The following is a 13,384-nucleotide window of genomic DNA, read 5'->3' on the forward strand; positions in this document are numbered from 1 at the left end:
ACCGTTGGTCAGTCTCTCGGACATCAGTTTCTCGTTGCCCCTCTCGCGAGATGTCCATCCGTGCTTATCAATAAGTTTGCATTCCATTGCTAGGTTTAACCAAAACATGTGTTGGGTTCTCCAGGAAAATGCAGCTAACATGAAGGCTTTAGCTGACAGGCAAATTCACTAAAAGAGAAACTTGTTTTTTAACAAAACCAGGACAGGGATATAAAATTTAAAAATATTTGCTGATTTACTGTGAATTGCCATTCCTTTACTTTATTGTGTCACTATGTGCTATCAAGATTTTGAACTTTCTCAAAGGAGACAAGGAGAATTAGTCATAGTGTGGCATGTTTCAACTCAACAACAAAATTTCTGTTGTTGGAGTCTTTCAAGTTACCTGAGGGTAGGCTTAAGAGTTTATAAACTAGAGAAACTTTTTCTTCTTTCTTTATTTTAAATGTTCATGGAAGTTGATACATTGTTAAAACTAGTGTCACCTGTAAATTAACCCATGGACTCTTGCAGTGATACCTAATTAACTTTCCTTTCCTTTTCTTAAGTTATAAAAATACGTTAAGACAGGGCTTTTTAATATTGGTGTGTTCTTGACTTTATGTACTTGTTACACGCAAGTTGCACTCAATGCACTGAAATAGTGCTTTATGTTAAACCCAGGTTGCCTAAAATAAAGTCCTTCCTAAAAGAACTGACCAAAAATATTATTTTGAATCTAGCCCTTTCTAGTGTCACAGGACACTAGATAGGCTGGGGCTATCAGAAGAGTTAAAGTCAGGTGTGCCAAGGCCCTGATTAGCATCCTAACTAATATGTTTTTGTTTTCTTGCTCCATGTCCTTTTTTCTTAACTTAGTGATCTTATTTTGACCAATTCATTCTCTATAATGATGAAAAAAATGTGTTTTTCTCCTTGCATGGTCGTTTCACTGAATGAAAATACGTACAATGTGTGTGTGTGTACAATCAACTTATCCATTTGGATTTGTAATGATTTTTTCCCATGTGTTATGCTAATACATTTTTTTTATCTAAGTCATTAAGCCTCCTCTTTGGGAAAGAACCTGAAGATTAATTACCTTCACCTCAAATAAAACAATCAGTTTGATAAGTGCAGGAAGAGAGGAAAATATTCTTGTAACCAAGAAGGTAAGACCAGAGAATTTTTGTAATTCAGACATATTGATGATCAAATGCATAACTGTTGTTAGGTGCAGTTTTGTTTTGTTTTTTGGATTTGTTTTGTTTCCTTGACTTATCCTCTGCTTCCATAAAAGAAGAGCAGTGAACAGATTTTATCCCTGAGCTAGTAAATTTTCATGACTTTTCATCTTTCTGCCTTACACAGTATTATACTCTGCAAAGGAAAAACAGAGAAATCTAAATGTCACATGCTGCAGTAAGTTATCCATCAGATAGCTCAGCCTGAGAACAACCTCACTCTTTTACAATGAACAGCTAGTCAAAAGAGGCTGGAAAGTCCCTGCTGTTCTCCTGTTGTATGAAACAGTAGGGTTATCAGGGATTGTGCAAACAGGCCAGACTTCCAAATAACAACAAGCAATCTTTATACTATTCCTTCAACATAATATCTTTTTTCTCTTGAATAGCTTTTAGCTTTCTTCCTCACAATCACCCTTACGGATCTTTATTGACTTAAACAATATTTGATTATCAGTAATACTTTATATACTGACAACTTTTTCCTTTCAGCTGGAGCTACATATTTTAAGTAACCTGTCAGATGAAAACCTATAAAATATATAAATTCCAATCAATAAAAATTACAGCAAGAAAAAGAAACACTCAATTAAAGCCTTTTTTCCAGTTTCAGGACCTGAATGTTTGTCATTTCCTTATACAGAGATGATAAAAACAAATTCTTGTATTTATGAGAGGTGTTATGATTACCAGAACAGGAATTATAAATATCCTGTCACAATTATTTCTTTCTGAGAATTATAATTGAACTTTGACCATAGGATGATTCAGTGGTTTAATTAGCTATTGACACCAGACCAATTTTGTTATAATACATTTTCTATATGTATATTTCACTGGAAATGTAAATTATTATCTTGACATCATGGAAATCTGTTATATCTTCATACATGTGACTAATAAAACTGGGATGATAAGAACAGGTCATGAAAAGTTTCAAAAATAGTTTTCAAAATATTGAAAACTTTTTAATAAATTATGTGATACACTTTTTACTTTAAAAGTGTAAGATTGTTTGATGCTATAGCACTATGAAAATTTCACTTGACTAAGAGTAGGACAAAAAGTGAAGGTGAGATAGTTCAATCATATGGAAAAAACAACTGAAAAAATATATTAGCGTGTGGGGCATGAATTTTTAAAAATGTCTTGTGTAATTGGTTTCCAAACCTGCAGGAAAAAAACCCTTTTTTCTCATTCAAAAATCATATGTGTATATCAGCTTCCACTATTAAAGAAGTGCTACTGATTATGTTGTATTTTTGTAAGTTGAAGTCTTATAAAAATATTTCCTTGAGCAACTAAAATACTGACAGCTGGCTCTTTCAGGTTTGACAGGCTTTTTTGCATGTGCAGGGATTCCTAAAAGCTCTATTTAAAGAATAGAACTTGAGAAAAAAAAAATAATCAGTCAAAGGTTTGAAATTATGCTTTTGTTACTTATTATAAACATCAATAAAATATTCATATGTGCTGAAAAGGTAAAAAAACATTATAATTTTGGCGGTGCTTCATTTTCCCTCTTAGAGTTGTTTTTTTCTCTTCCTCTCAAAATTAAACCTTTAAAAAGAAAGTTGTAAGTGATCTTTAAAATATGTTTATTTACCTCACATTTACATTGAAATTAAGGAACACACTAAACTGATATTGTAACTCAGCTCACTTGCAGCAATTTGTGAATCTGAATCCCTAGACAATATTTACCACTCCTTTTTTCTTTTTTTTTTTTTCCCCTGTAAATAAACAGCAGAACAGAGAATTGTGTTTAAAAAGAATGGGAACAGGTGTGACTGCAACATAACAATTAAGAATAAGTTAGTGCTCCCTACAAAACGAAAATATTACAGATACATGGAGAGCTGGGCATGAAGAGTTCACATCTATTGCTCATTCTTTTATATTTCAAATGATAATGAATGTGGTATGACATAGGTTAACGAGGATGAGTAGAGAGCACATGCAGCATTGTGAGAAGAAAATCCATCAATATATAGGTGATAATTTCCTTCATAGTTAAGAGATGACTGAAGAACCCATCTTGCTTGAACAAGACTTCCCACACAAAGAAAGAAAATGCAATTTGAAGTATTCTTCAAGCTTATTTCTGATATTTGTATTTGGACAGAAAGAATAGTTTTATGGAAACAGTACTTCTTTTCATTGACTATGGAGGGTTCCTTAATTTACATTCAGGTGAAGGCAAGTCCAAAAAGTTTGGAAAATTCTTGTTTGTTCTCTTCGAAGTTCAATAGTCTGCTGAACTGAGTGGCAGTATCAAAATTGACAGTGCCTTGAATATTATCTTTTTTTTTAATAAAATGGAAGATGAGACAACAAACAGAATTAATTAGCCTGACAAAAACTATTGAAATTTTCTGTAAAATAAAGACTTTTTTTTTTTTTTTTCCCACAAAAGTCAGTGGCTGTCAAGGACTAGACAAAAGTGTTTTGGTGATTACTTAGTAGAGATTTGTGTATATCATCTATCAGATCCTATTATTGCCTCTATTATATCGGTTATATTACATTATTCTGCTTTATCTTGGTAATTTTTGAATTAATGAGATCTATGTACACCATATGTGGTTTAAGTGCCATCTGTCCTTATGTATTAAACACCTTTTACCGTAAGTTAACAACAGGTTTTTTTTACTTTGCTGCCACAACAGCTATTCAGTGGTATGTTCAGTGATACCAGTAAACTGGACTTTCCTTAGCATTTCCTAATATTTGTTTTTAATTTCAAATGAATAAAAATAGTTTTAAAATGTCATAAAACAATTTCCAAGATGTCTCAGCTTCGGACATGAACATAAGAATTATACATCCAATTTTTATCCACAAAAAAAAGTTTTAAAAATAATTTCTTTCTCACTAAAGTTCAGTAGTATATGGCAAGACAGAATTTTAATTGATTGCTTAGTTAAAAAAAAAATTAACATCTGAAATGACACGATATCTGATTTTCCTTTTATTTAACACACTTCCATTTCAAGACAACAGTAAATCTGGTATGAACTCTCTATCTTTTAGATTTTACTGCAATGTCACATGATAACTAACGTATTAGTAAGGGTTTGGATCAGTACTTCTTAAACTGTGCTCCATGGACAACGGACGGTGCAGAAACCCATTGTAAGACATCTACATATTTCTTAAAATCATGAAGTTTAAAATTTTGATGATAAATAGGTATGATTCTGTGAAAAAATGTTGAGGTATAACAATGACCTAAATAGCCAATACATTGAAAAGCTAGTAGTTCAACTAAAAAAGAGCCTTTTTCTAATATATTTTATGAAATCCGACTTTAGAATAAAGACTGTCTTTAAAACATTCTTAGTATATTACTAGAAACTGGAGCTATGTTTAATATATTTCCATAGAATAAAATGTGGCATGACAATAAAATATTTTCATGTATTTTCCAATAGATCTCTAGCCCATCCTTTTTATTTTTATTCAGTGCAAATACTTATCTCTCGTTCTTTCTTCTCATTCCATTTCTAGTTACTGCACTTCTGCTACATACTTAAGTAAACCATACAAGGACAAGAGGAAACGGATTCAGGATGTGCCAGGACAGGTTTAGATTGGATATTAAGAAAAACTTATTCGCCAAGAGGGTTATCAAGCATTGGAAGAGGCTGCCCAGTGAAGTGACAGTTTAGCCATCATTCCGAAAGGTATTTAAAAGATGTGTAGATTTTGTGCTTAGGGGTGTGATTTAGTGGTGGACTTGGCAGTGTTGGACTTGATATAAAAGGTCTTTTCCAACTCAGATGAATCTATGATTCTCTGATTCTAAGCTATTAAACTGCCTGTTGACCTTTCGACAGCAAAACTTCATGCATTTGAATTGCCTCTTCATATAAAGGCAACCTGCCTCATCTTATTCCATGTTTGTTTTACCTAAAGAGCTGGTATCCATCCATCACAGCCCTCCAGTCATCTTCGTGCTGCCAGATTCCTGTCTTCACACATGGATCTCAAGTTTTCTGAGGGCAACACCAGGTCTGGCTGGTCTTGCCCATTCCCCCAGGCGGCTCTTCACCCCACCCACAGCAAGGGACCCCATGTCAGTGTCTTGGAGCCATCAGCTCCTACTCCAGTGATGCTCCCAGTAGGGCTAGTCTCAGGCTACCTACATCCCTCCTTTGCCCAGCCATGGGCCCCCCAAGATGGACTCACTTACAGGCTAGTGGCCTGGCCCAGCTTCAGTCTGGCACCAGCCCTGGAGATGACCGATGTCCAGCGCTGGGGCTACCCTGGTGCCTCGTGGTTGCTCTGCTCTTGGATGTGGGGTGGGATGGGTCCTGTGACAGAGCTAAGAAAATGACCCAAACTTCTGATTACTGCACCTGAGCTTGTGAGATCCTGTTCTGTAACCCCATGGGGACCCCCACCTGCCTTCTGTTAGGGAGCAGCCTGTCTCTTGTCGCAAATCTTTCCAAATATTAATATAAAGACAGGATAGAGTCTTGACAATTATTACTGTATCAATTCAGATTCAGGCTGAGGTCACTCAGTTCATTTAACTAGGAGAAGGTTGAAGGGTGACCTCATCACCATACAACTCATCACCTACAACTTCCTCAAGCGGATGGGGAGGTGCTGATCTCCTCTCTGGTGGCCAGTGGTAGGATATGAGGAAGTGGAATGATGCTGATGTAGTGGAAGTTTAGACTGGTATGATGGCCTTGAGGCTTGCCTACACTTTTCAAAACAAAGGTCTCATTAACGGTATTTGTTATGCCTTAAACAGCTGGTTTTTGTAACTTCTGGCAGTAATAGATGAGTGCTGTGGAGACAGAACTTGTGTCTGATCCTGAAGGCCTTTGCAAAATGAAGACATAAATTTTTGAGATAAAAGCTAAACCAGTATTACTTCATTGAGGTCTATCAAAACCTTAGTTCTCATTCCTGATTTATTGGGATGGAACCAAGGCAGGGTCATTCAGTGATCACTGACCAGCTAGGGGAAATAATGAATCACCAGCTACCCCTACAGGACAAAACTGCTCACTTTTAGGCACTTTTGAGACCACTGACCAATTTTACAAGACCACTGACCTATTTTTGGAACAATCTCCTTAATTAACATGAAGAGCAAGCAGAGGAAGATGAGCCACCCTCTCCTATCTTGCATGCAAATGGACTAAAGTATAAAAACTCTTCACTTAGGACACCTATGTGCATGTGGCATTATGACATTTCATCACACCCACCACCAAGACAAAAACAGAGATGGTCACTGGATCAACTGCTGCATTGGCTGACCTTTAGAGTGGTGAAATTTTTCCTTTCTTCAGATATCTTAATCTATCTCGCTTTTCTCTCTCTTTCTCTATTTCTAACTGTATTCTGGGCACATAAGGGTAATATTTTTGTGAGGTTTGTTGTTGAAGTCTTGTTAAGTTTTATGATATATTTAAAAACTTCTGTCAAGCCACTATTCACCGTAATTCTACTAAGTTTTTTTTGTAAATTCATTATTTATTTTAACCTCTCGTGCAATTGTTGTTACTGCACAGCGTGCTAAAAATTTAACTCTGCCCTCACCCTGCTGAGTGTGAATGGACAGCTGGACATAAGGAAAAGGTTCGTCACTGATAGGGTGGTCAGTGGTCATGGCACTAAGCTTGTCATAGTTCAAAGAGCATCTAGATGAATGCTCTTAGTCATATGGTTTAGTTTTAGATAGTCTTGCCAGGAGCAGGGAGTTAGACTTATGGGTTCCTTCCAACTGGAGATATTCTGTGATTCTATGATTTACACTTGCAGATGTTTTCCTATACTATACCATGAGTCTTTGAGCTTTAACAAGAATATGTATACCTGCTAAATTTCAGTACCAATATTAGAAGTAAAAATTCATGGCATCTCTCTTCACATAAGATTAGGATGAGATGCGGCTAAAGGGCTCACTTAATTTATCTTTCACCCCAAAGTTAAAGGTATGCTTCAATAAATAAAAAATGTATAACCAATTTTAAGAGTCAGAAAGAAGTGTTGTCCTGCGGTTGACAGGACAATTCTCATAAAGCTAACCAGCTGTCAATCAAGTCAGAAAAGAGAATATACATATCAATTATGACCCATAAAAGCTAATTGAAAGTGTCTTAAACTAAGCAAAAACAACAACATAATTGCCTTGCATTTAATGAACTAACCTTTCCTTTTCTTGGCAATTTAAAATATTTTTGAAAGTGTCTGTACATATAATTAAACTATACGTAAAATATATAAAGCCATCTATATAACATTATATACATAGTTGTACAGTGAAACCGTGTATTGAAATGTAGCTTTTATTGCAATACTTAAGCTCAGTGCTGTAAAAAACCAAGATGACATAAACAGGCTGCCTCAGGGACAAGAAAATCTAAATGGGTGATTTATCTTCTCTCCCTAGAGGTTGTCAAGTCATTCTGTAATCCCCAAATAGATTTGTAAGTCTCCTGAAACTTCATGCTTATCAGGTAATGTTAGGAAAAATGTTTTAATAACATTGTCTGATTATAGAGGTATTTGGATAGGTAGCTCAGAATACCTCTCCACATGTGTTTTGCAAATAAATGAAAGCTCTCTTTATCTAGATTCAAAGCAAACTTCAAGCTGTTTGACTATGTGTACAGGGTCTAGGTGGGAGGGAGTCAATTTTCTTCCCAGCAGCCTTCAAGGAGCTCTGTTTTAGATTTGTGACTAAAACAGTGATAATAACACACCGATGTTTTAGTTATTGCTGAACAGTGCTTGTACAGCATAAAGTTATTATTCTCTTGTTCTCATTCTGCCCCAACAGTGAGCAACAGAAAAGGGGTGAGCAAGAGGCTGGGAGTGAACACGGTCGTGAAAGCCAACCCAAAGTGACCAAAAGAATATTCAATATCATAGAACATCATGTTCAACAATAAAATTGCGGAGACAGTCTTTCAATGCAGCTGTTGCATTGACCTGTTTGTGGGAGGAGGTCAGTGACTACATTTGAATTGGTTGGGGTGTTTTGGTTTGGTTTGGTTTGGTTTTCCTTTTTGTATTTTTTCTCCTTCCCACTTTTCCTAGCCAAAGTGAGTCTTGAGGGGTTTTAGATAATGACAAATTTGACTGGAATGTGCTAGACTGAATTTACAGTTTTTGTAATTGTTTATCTGGTACTTGACAGGTAGTTATATGCTATCGCTTGTCACAATGTTGACTGGTTTACTTTCAATACTGTTTCCTTTGTTCTTTCATCTGCTCTGTTGTGTGCTCACTCTCTTGCTGTACATCAGACTCTAACGAGGTTGGTTTCAGCTTTTCTGTCCTGTTGTGTATCACTTTGCCTGGGAGAGCTATGACAAAAAAGACTTTAACTTGATCTACTATTTAGGCCCTGCATTACTGCTGTCCCAATACTCAGCAAACCAAATTGTGGAGATGATAGATAGCAAGTGCACTTTTCTTCTCTTTTCCTCTGGAAGCCAATTAGTGGGAGAAACTAAGAACGACACCTTCCCCTTCTTCTCCTCTGGGACATATGTTTCCTGTCTTGTTGCAATCGTCCTTCAGTTTCTTGAATATCCCTGCGTAACCACAATGCTCATATCAATGTGCGTCATAAATCTGGTTTTGTCTCTTCCTAAGGTTAACCGACCATCTGGGAATGCCACATAGGGATATGCCCTGAGACACCCAATTTATGAGTGGTAAGGTGTGTAGGAGGATTTAGGGAGGTGCTTAGAGCGCTTTTCACCTCCAATGATCTTGGGTTTCATGCCTGAACAGGTGTGTAATCCTGTCAAACCATACCCACACCAAAGAGATGCAGTTTCTAGCACTGTGTTGGGACATAACCTACACCTACCAAGCCTGTGTTCCGCACCCTCAAGCAGGCAAGAGAATCTCTGGGTCTGAGGACATACAAATTAACACTGTGGCTAAACCAGAGACTCAAGCCTCAACTACAACACTGTCCTGTGGTCAAGAAGAAATAGTGGAAGAAGAGGTTGACTTGGTTAGTAAGTAACTAATAGGTTCCTCTTGAGAGGGAAAATGAGGAAGAATCACAACAGGCAGCCTCCTCTGCAGTTGAACAGCCACAGGAACAGGAGAAGGAAATCATAACCGAGTCAGAAACCCTATCCCTGAGAGAGCTTAAATATATGGATTATCGTCATTAGTCAGGTAAGCAAATTATTACTTAGTTGATCCAGTGTTTGAATACTGGGGCCCACAGCCAAAAATTAGAAGGAAGCCTAGAAGCTGGGATCCCTCGCTAGGGACTAGGAAATTGACAAAGAGAGGGGAAGCATGACAACAATGTACAGCCTCTGGAGGCATCACCTGTTGTGTATGAAGGCAAGATATCTCCTCAAGGAAGATCTTGTAAACTTCCAACACAAGTAAACTACCATTGAGGAAGATATCTAGTATCTGAGGGAATTAATGATAGCGGAGGTGATCTACAGACCAGATTTTTATCTATAAAAGATAAAACATAGTGTACACAGATAAAATACTGTGTACACCCTCTATAGTTAAAAAGGTAAAATAGGCAACAACTAAATGGTTTATCTCATACTTAGGTGGATATCTAAAATAAGTCTTGATAGTGTACCTTGTTTTCATATTCTGAGTGTCTTTCACAGACACATTTTGAGAAAATGCTGCATATTGTAGATGTTGATATATAATTTGTGGGATGTTTTGCCTTGGTGAAAGTCACTGTGCAGATAAAATCTGTGTACTTCACCTCGAGGGTTTTATCAGCTGAAACCATTAGAAAGATCTATAAATTGCTACTTCACAAGTAATAGCATATGCTCAGTTACAGGAATCTGTGGGAATTAATGTGGAACAGTTGAGGAGGAAACGATGTATAAGGAAGGGAGGTCTCTGCATATATAGAGACTGGAAAGACATTAAGAAGAAAAAGATCAGATAAAAAAGATGACAAAGATGATAAAGTAAAAAGCTTCCCCTGAGGAACTAGTAAAAAGTGCTAAATGGTACTTAATTTAGGATAGAAAGGTATACGCTAAAGGACTGACAGGGACACAGTGGGCAGAAAATATATTAATCTTCCAATTTTAATGTTTTATACAATACACCTTAATTTTCTGAATTTTAAATATTTTCCCTCATTTTAATTCTGATGAAAGTTAACTGTAAATGTTGAAAATCTTTAGGTGCTTTACTTCTCTTTTTAATGAAAGTGTCCATTTCATACTGGCCAAAGTTCTTGTGTCATGCATTAAGAGTTTAACCTCACAAAGTTTTCTGACTACAGTGATGATAAGATTATTCAACTCATGAAAGTGCTACCCTGCTGTTAGACAAGTTGTGTGTAGGGAAACATAAAATAAGCTTCTCATAAATTAATCTCAGGACAGAGAGCATTTGGGAGGCTGTGGAGGAGTTCAGATATACTGTTCAACACAAAATATATGCTACATCAAGCCAGGAGACCAAGTAAGAGGGAGGCTGACTCCCCAGAGCTGTAAAAGCAGTACTTAGTTTGGAAACTTGGAGCTGTGGTTCCTCTGAGCTGCCCATTCATTTTCCATTAGACAGTAATGCAGCTGTACTTCATAGGCAGTTTCTACCACTCATGAACATGAATTTCCCTTATAGAGACAGGTACCATCAGTAATTCTGGATATGGCTTAGTTTTCCAACCCTGTTTTTGTTTTCCTGTTTTGTTGTAAAAAAGTACCTTTGTTATTGGATATTTTTTTTTTCATCTCAATGTTGTTAGAGGCTGACCAGACCTTTTAGTTAAGAAGTAGAGAATCATGAGTCATAGGCCTGTTTTTTCCATCCAGCTTGCACAACAGGTATTTTTATTGCGAAATATAGCAAAATTTTTTGAGCAATTGAACATCAAAATACGAGGATTCAGCCCTCATAAGAATAATTGAAGATGATGGAAAAAAAAACAATGTCAAGATTTGGGAAAACTTAAAACTTGAGTATTGTGTCGTCAGTATTAGCAAATTGGCTGGCAGTGAGACTGGTTTTCTTGTCACTGCTATTCTGTATATCTGCATATTATAATTTGTTGCAGATTTTTCATTTCTTTAGGATCTCTTATATGAACAGTAACATTTTCTATAAAATATTTATCTGTGAAAATAATGGATTTCTTCAACAATTAGATGTGTCAAGTATAAACATAAAATGGAAGAAAAGAAAGAAAAAGGAAAATAAAACCAGAAGTTGTATGTTCTGTGTCAGAAACAAGACGTGGTCTGCTAAAATTTAAACTAAGAAGAGCACAGAGTAGAGTTACATTGGCTCCTGTGCACAGTCGACTTCATGTATTCAGCTCATGCATAGAAATGAACCAACACAGCTGGGAGCCACTGCCTGGAAATAGCCTCTTATCAGAAACCTGGCATAAGTGATGGAATGTCACGAGCAATGTGTTGTCCATTGTAATGACAATGACTTGTGTAGTAGTAAGAGCATCTGCTGTCTGAGAATATGCCTGTGCTTCCGTCTCAGAATGTGTGTTTTGTCTTGTTGCTTATTCAGGTGATTTAGCACATTAATGTGGGCTAAATTTCACTGGACTGAAAAAGGATTGTTAGAGTATTTCTCAGTGATGAAAATGTTGTTATGCTACACTGTCTTTAAGACACTTGCAGTCAGTCCTCTGTTGCTATTAAAATTGGGTAAGCTGACAACACCCTTTCAGATCTTAAAAAGATACACATTTTTCTGTTGAAATCATATTTCTAAAATCTATAGTAAACTCATTTATCACACAGCTCCTTTACCTCATAAGCAAGCACAGACCTTTTGTTCAGCTTGATTCTCATCAAAGATGTTATTGTCTGCTTGGCAAGGAAAGAACTGAAGGAGATGTTGAAAGAAGGTAAGTTATAGTTTAAAAAAGAAATTCTGATAGTATTATTTGACTAATAAGAGTGCAGTAATACTGCCACTTCTGACAGCTTCTAATCAAACTTAGTTAAAGCAATCAAACAAAACAATTGTTTATAAATGTTGGTGACTGCTAGGTTACATGATTAAAGGTTTATTTCTACCAGTACAAAGGAGCACAGAGGTACAATGGAGTGTGGGGGAACCCAAATAACCCTGTCAGACATACAAGCCCTTGCTCTGGCCTTCCCAGGGCTGTCACTGGAGATTCTCAGTCCCATGGGCAGGGGGAAACACCCATCATCTTGAGTCAGCAGGGGAGGCTCTCCAGATCACCTTCAAATCTGAGGGGAGGTTTACTCATTTACAATGTTTACGTGAAGAACCAGAGGCAGAGAAAGGGGCAAACAAATGGGACTTGGGAGGAATCAGTATGAGAAAGCAGAGGGATAAGAAGTCAAAAAGGACTAGTCTATTAGAAGCCCTCAGGTGCTTATTGCTAATATTATTTGCATACCTGCACAATTCTCAATTTTTTAACCATTTCTGAGGGCTTTGATATATCCATAAACTATATAAACTAAATATATTTCTTGTTACTCATTGAATAATTTAGCTTACCAATTACTTTTCTTTGTGTGACTAGCCTCATAACTGATTGATTGGATTCTTTGCTAGGTGGTGGATGAATTAATTTTCTACATCAAATGAGTTTTGGTTTGTTGTTTTGTTGGGGTTTTTTGTTTGTTTGTTTGTTTTTTGTGTGTTTTTCTTTGTTGTTTTTTTGTTTGTTTGTTTGGTTGGTTGGTTGGTTTTATTTTTTTTTTATTATTATTATTTATTTTTTCCCAGGTACTGAAATGCCTCTAAACATTCTTAGTGTTTTCAAAATAAAAGATCTAGAATAAATGAATACTTATATTTCATGCAGTCTTCCAGAAACAAGCCAGAAAACAATAAGTACTTGAAAAACAAAGTAAATAAACAAACAGGAAAAAAGGGCACAGCACCCACTTTATAATTCATGTGTATATTTTTCACATGTCCCTTTTTCCTGAGGAAGCTCCTAGAAGATGGGATAAAAAGCAATGCAGAAACAGGTGAGATAAGCCTGAAGACCTGGTTCTATGAATCTCTGCTGTTTAGTCCTATATCTTTCCTAATACTGTCTGAGACTAATTCCTTCACTCCAATACAAACAATTAGCTCTCAGTTTTACAAAGATTTGCCTTGTACATTCAAACTCCTTGTCGTCCCTTCAGTACCAGTTTTTAAAGTAATTCAGTGATAGG

General features: G+C 36.3%; 1 long non-coding RNA gene across 1 annotated transcript; it reads left to right on the plus strand.

Moving 5' to 3' along the window:
• The first annotated feature begins 1,044 nt into the window (after positions 1 to 1,044).
• Positions 1,045 to 8,290, plus strand: LOC139826986 (uncharacterized). Its single transcript, XR_011737154.1, has 3 exons — positions 1,045 to 1,151; positions 4,734 to 4,909; positions 8,029 to 8,290. It is a non-coding gene; the product is annotated as an uncharacterized lncRNA (long non-coding RNA).
• Positions 8,291 to 13,384: the final 5,094 nt, after the last annotated feature.

Source organism: Patagioenas fasciata, chromosome 1 (assembly GCF_037038585.1).
Source record: "Patagioenas fasciata isolate bPatFas1 chromosome 1, bPatFas1.hap1, whole genome shotgun sequence".
In the NCBI taxonomy this organism is placed as follows: Eukaryota; Metazoa; Chordata; class Aves; order Columbiformes; family Columbidae; genus Patagioenas; species Patagioenas fasciata.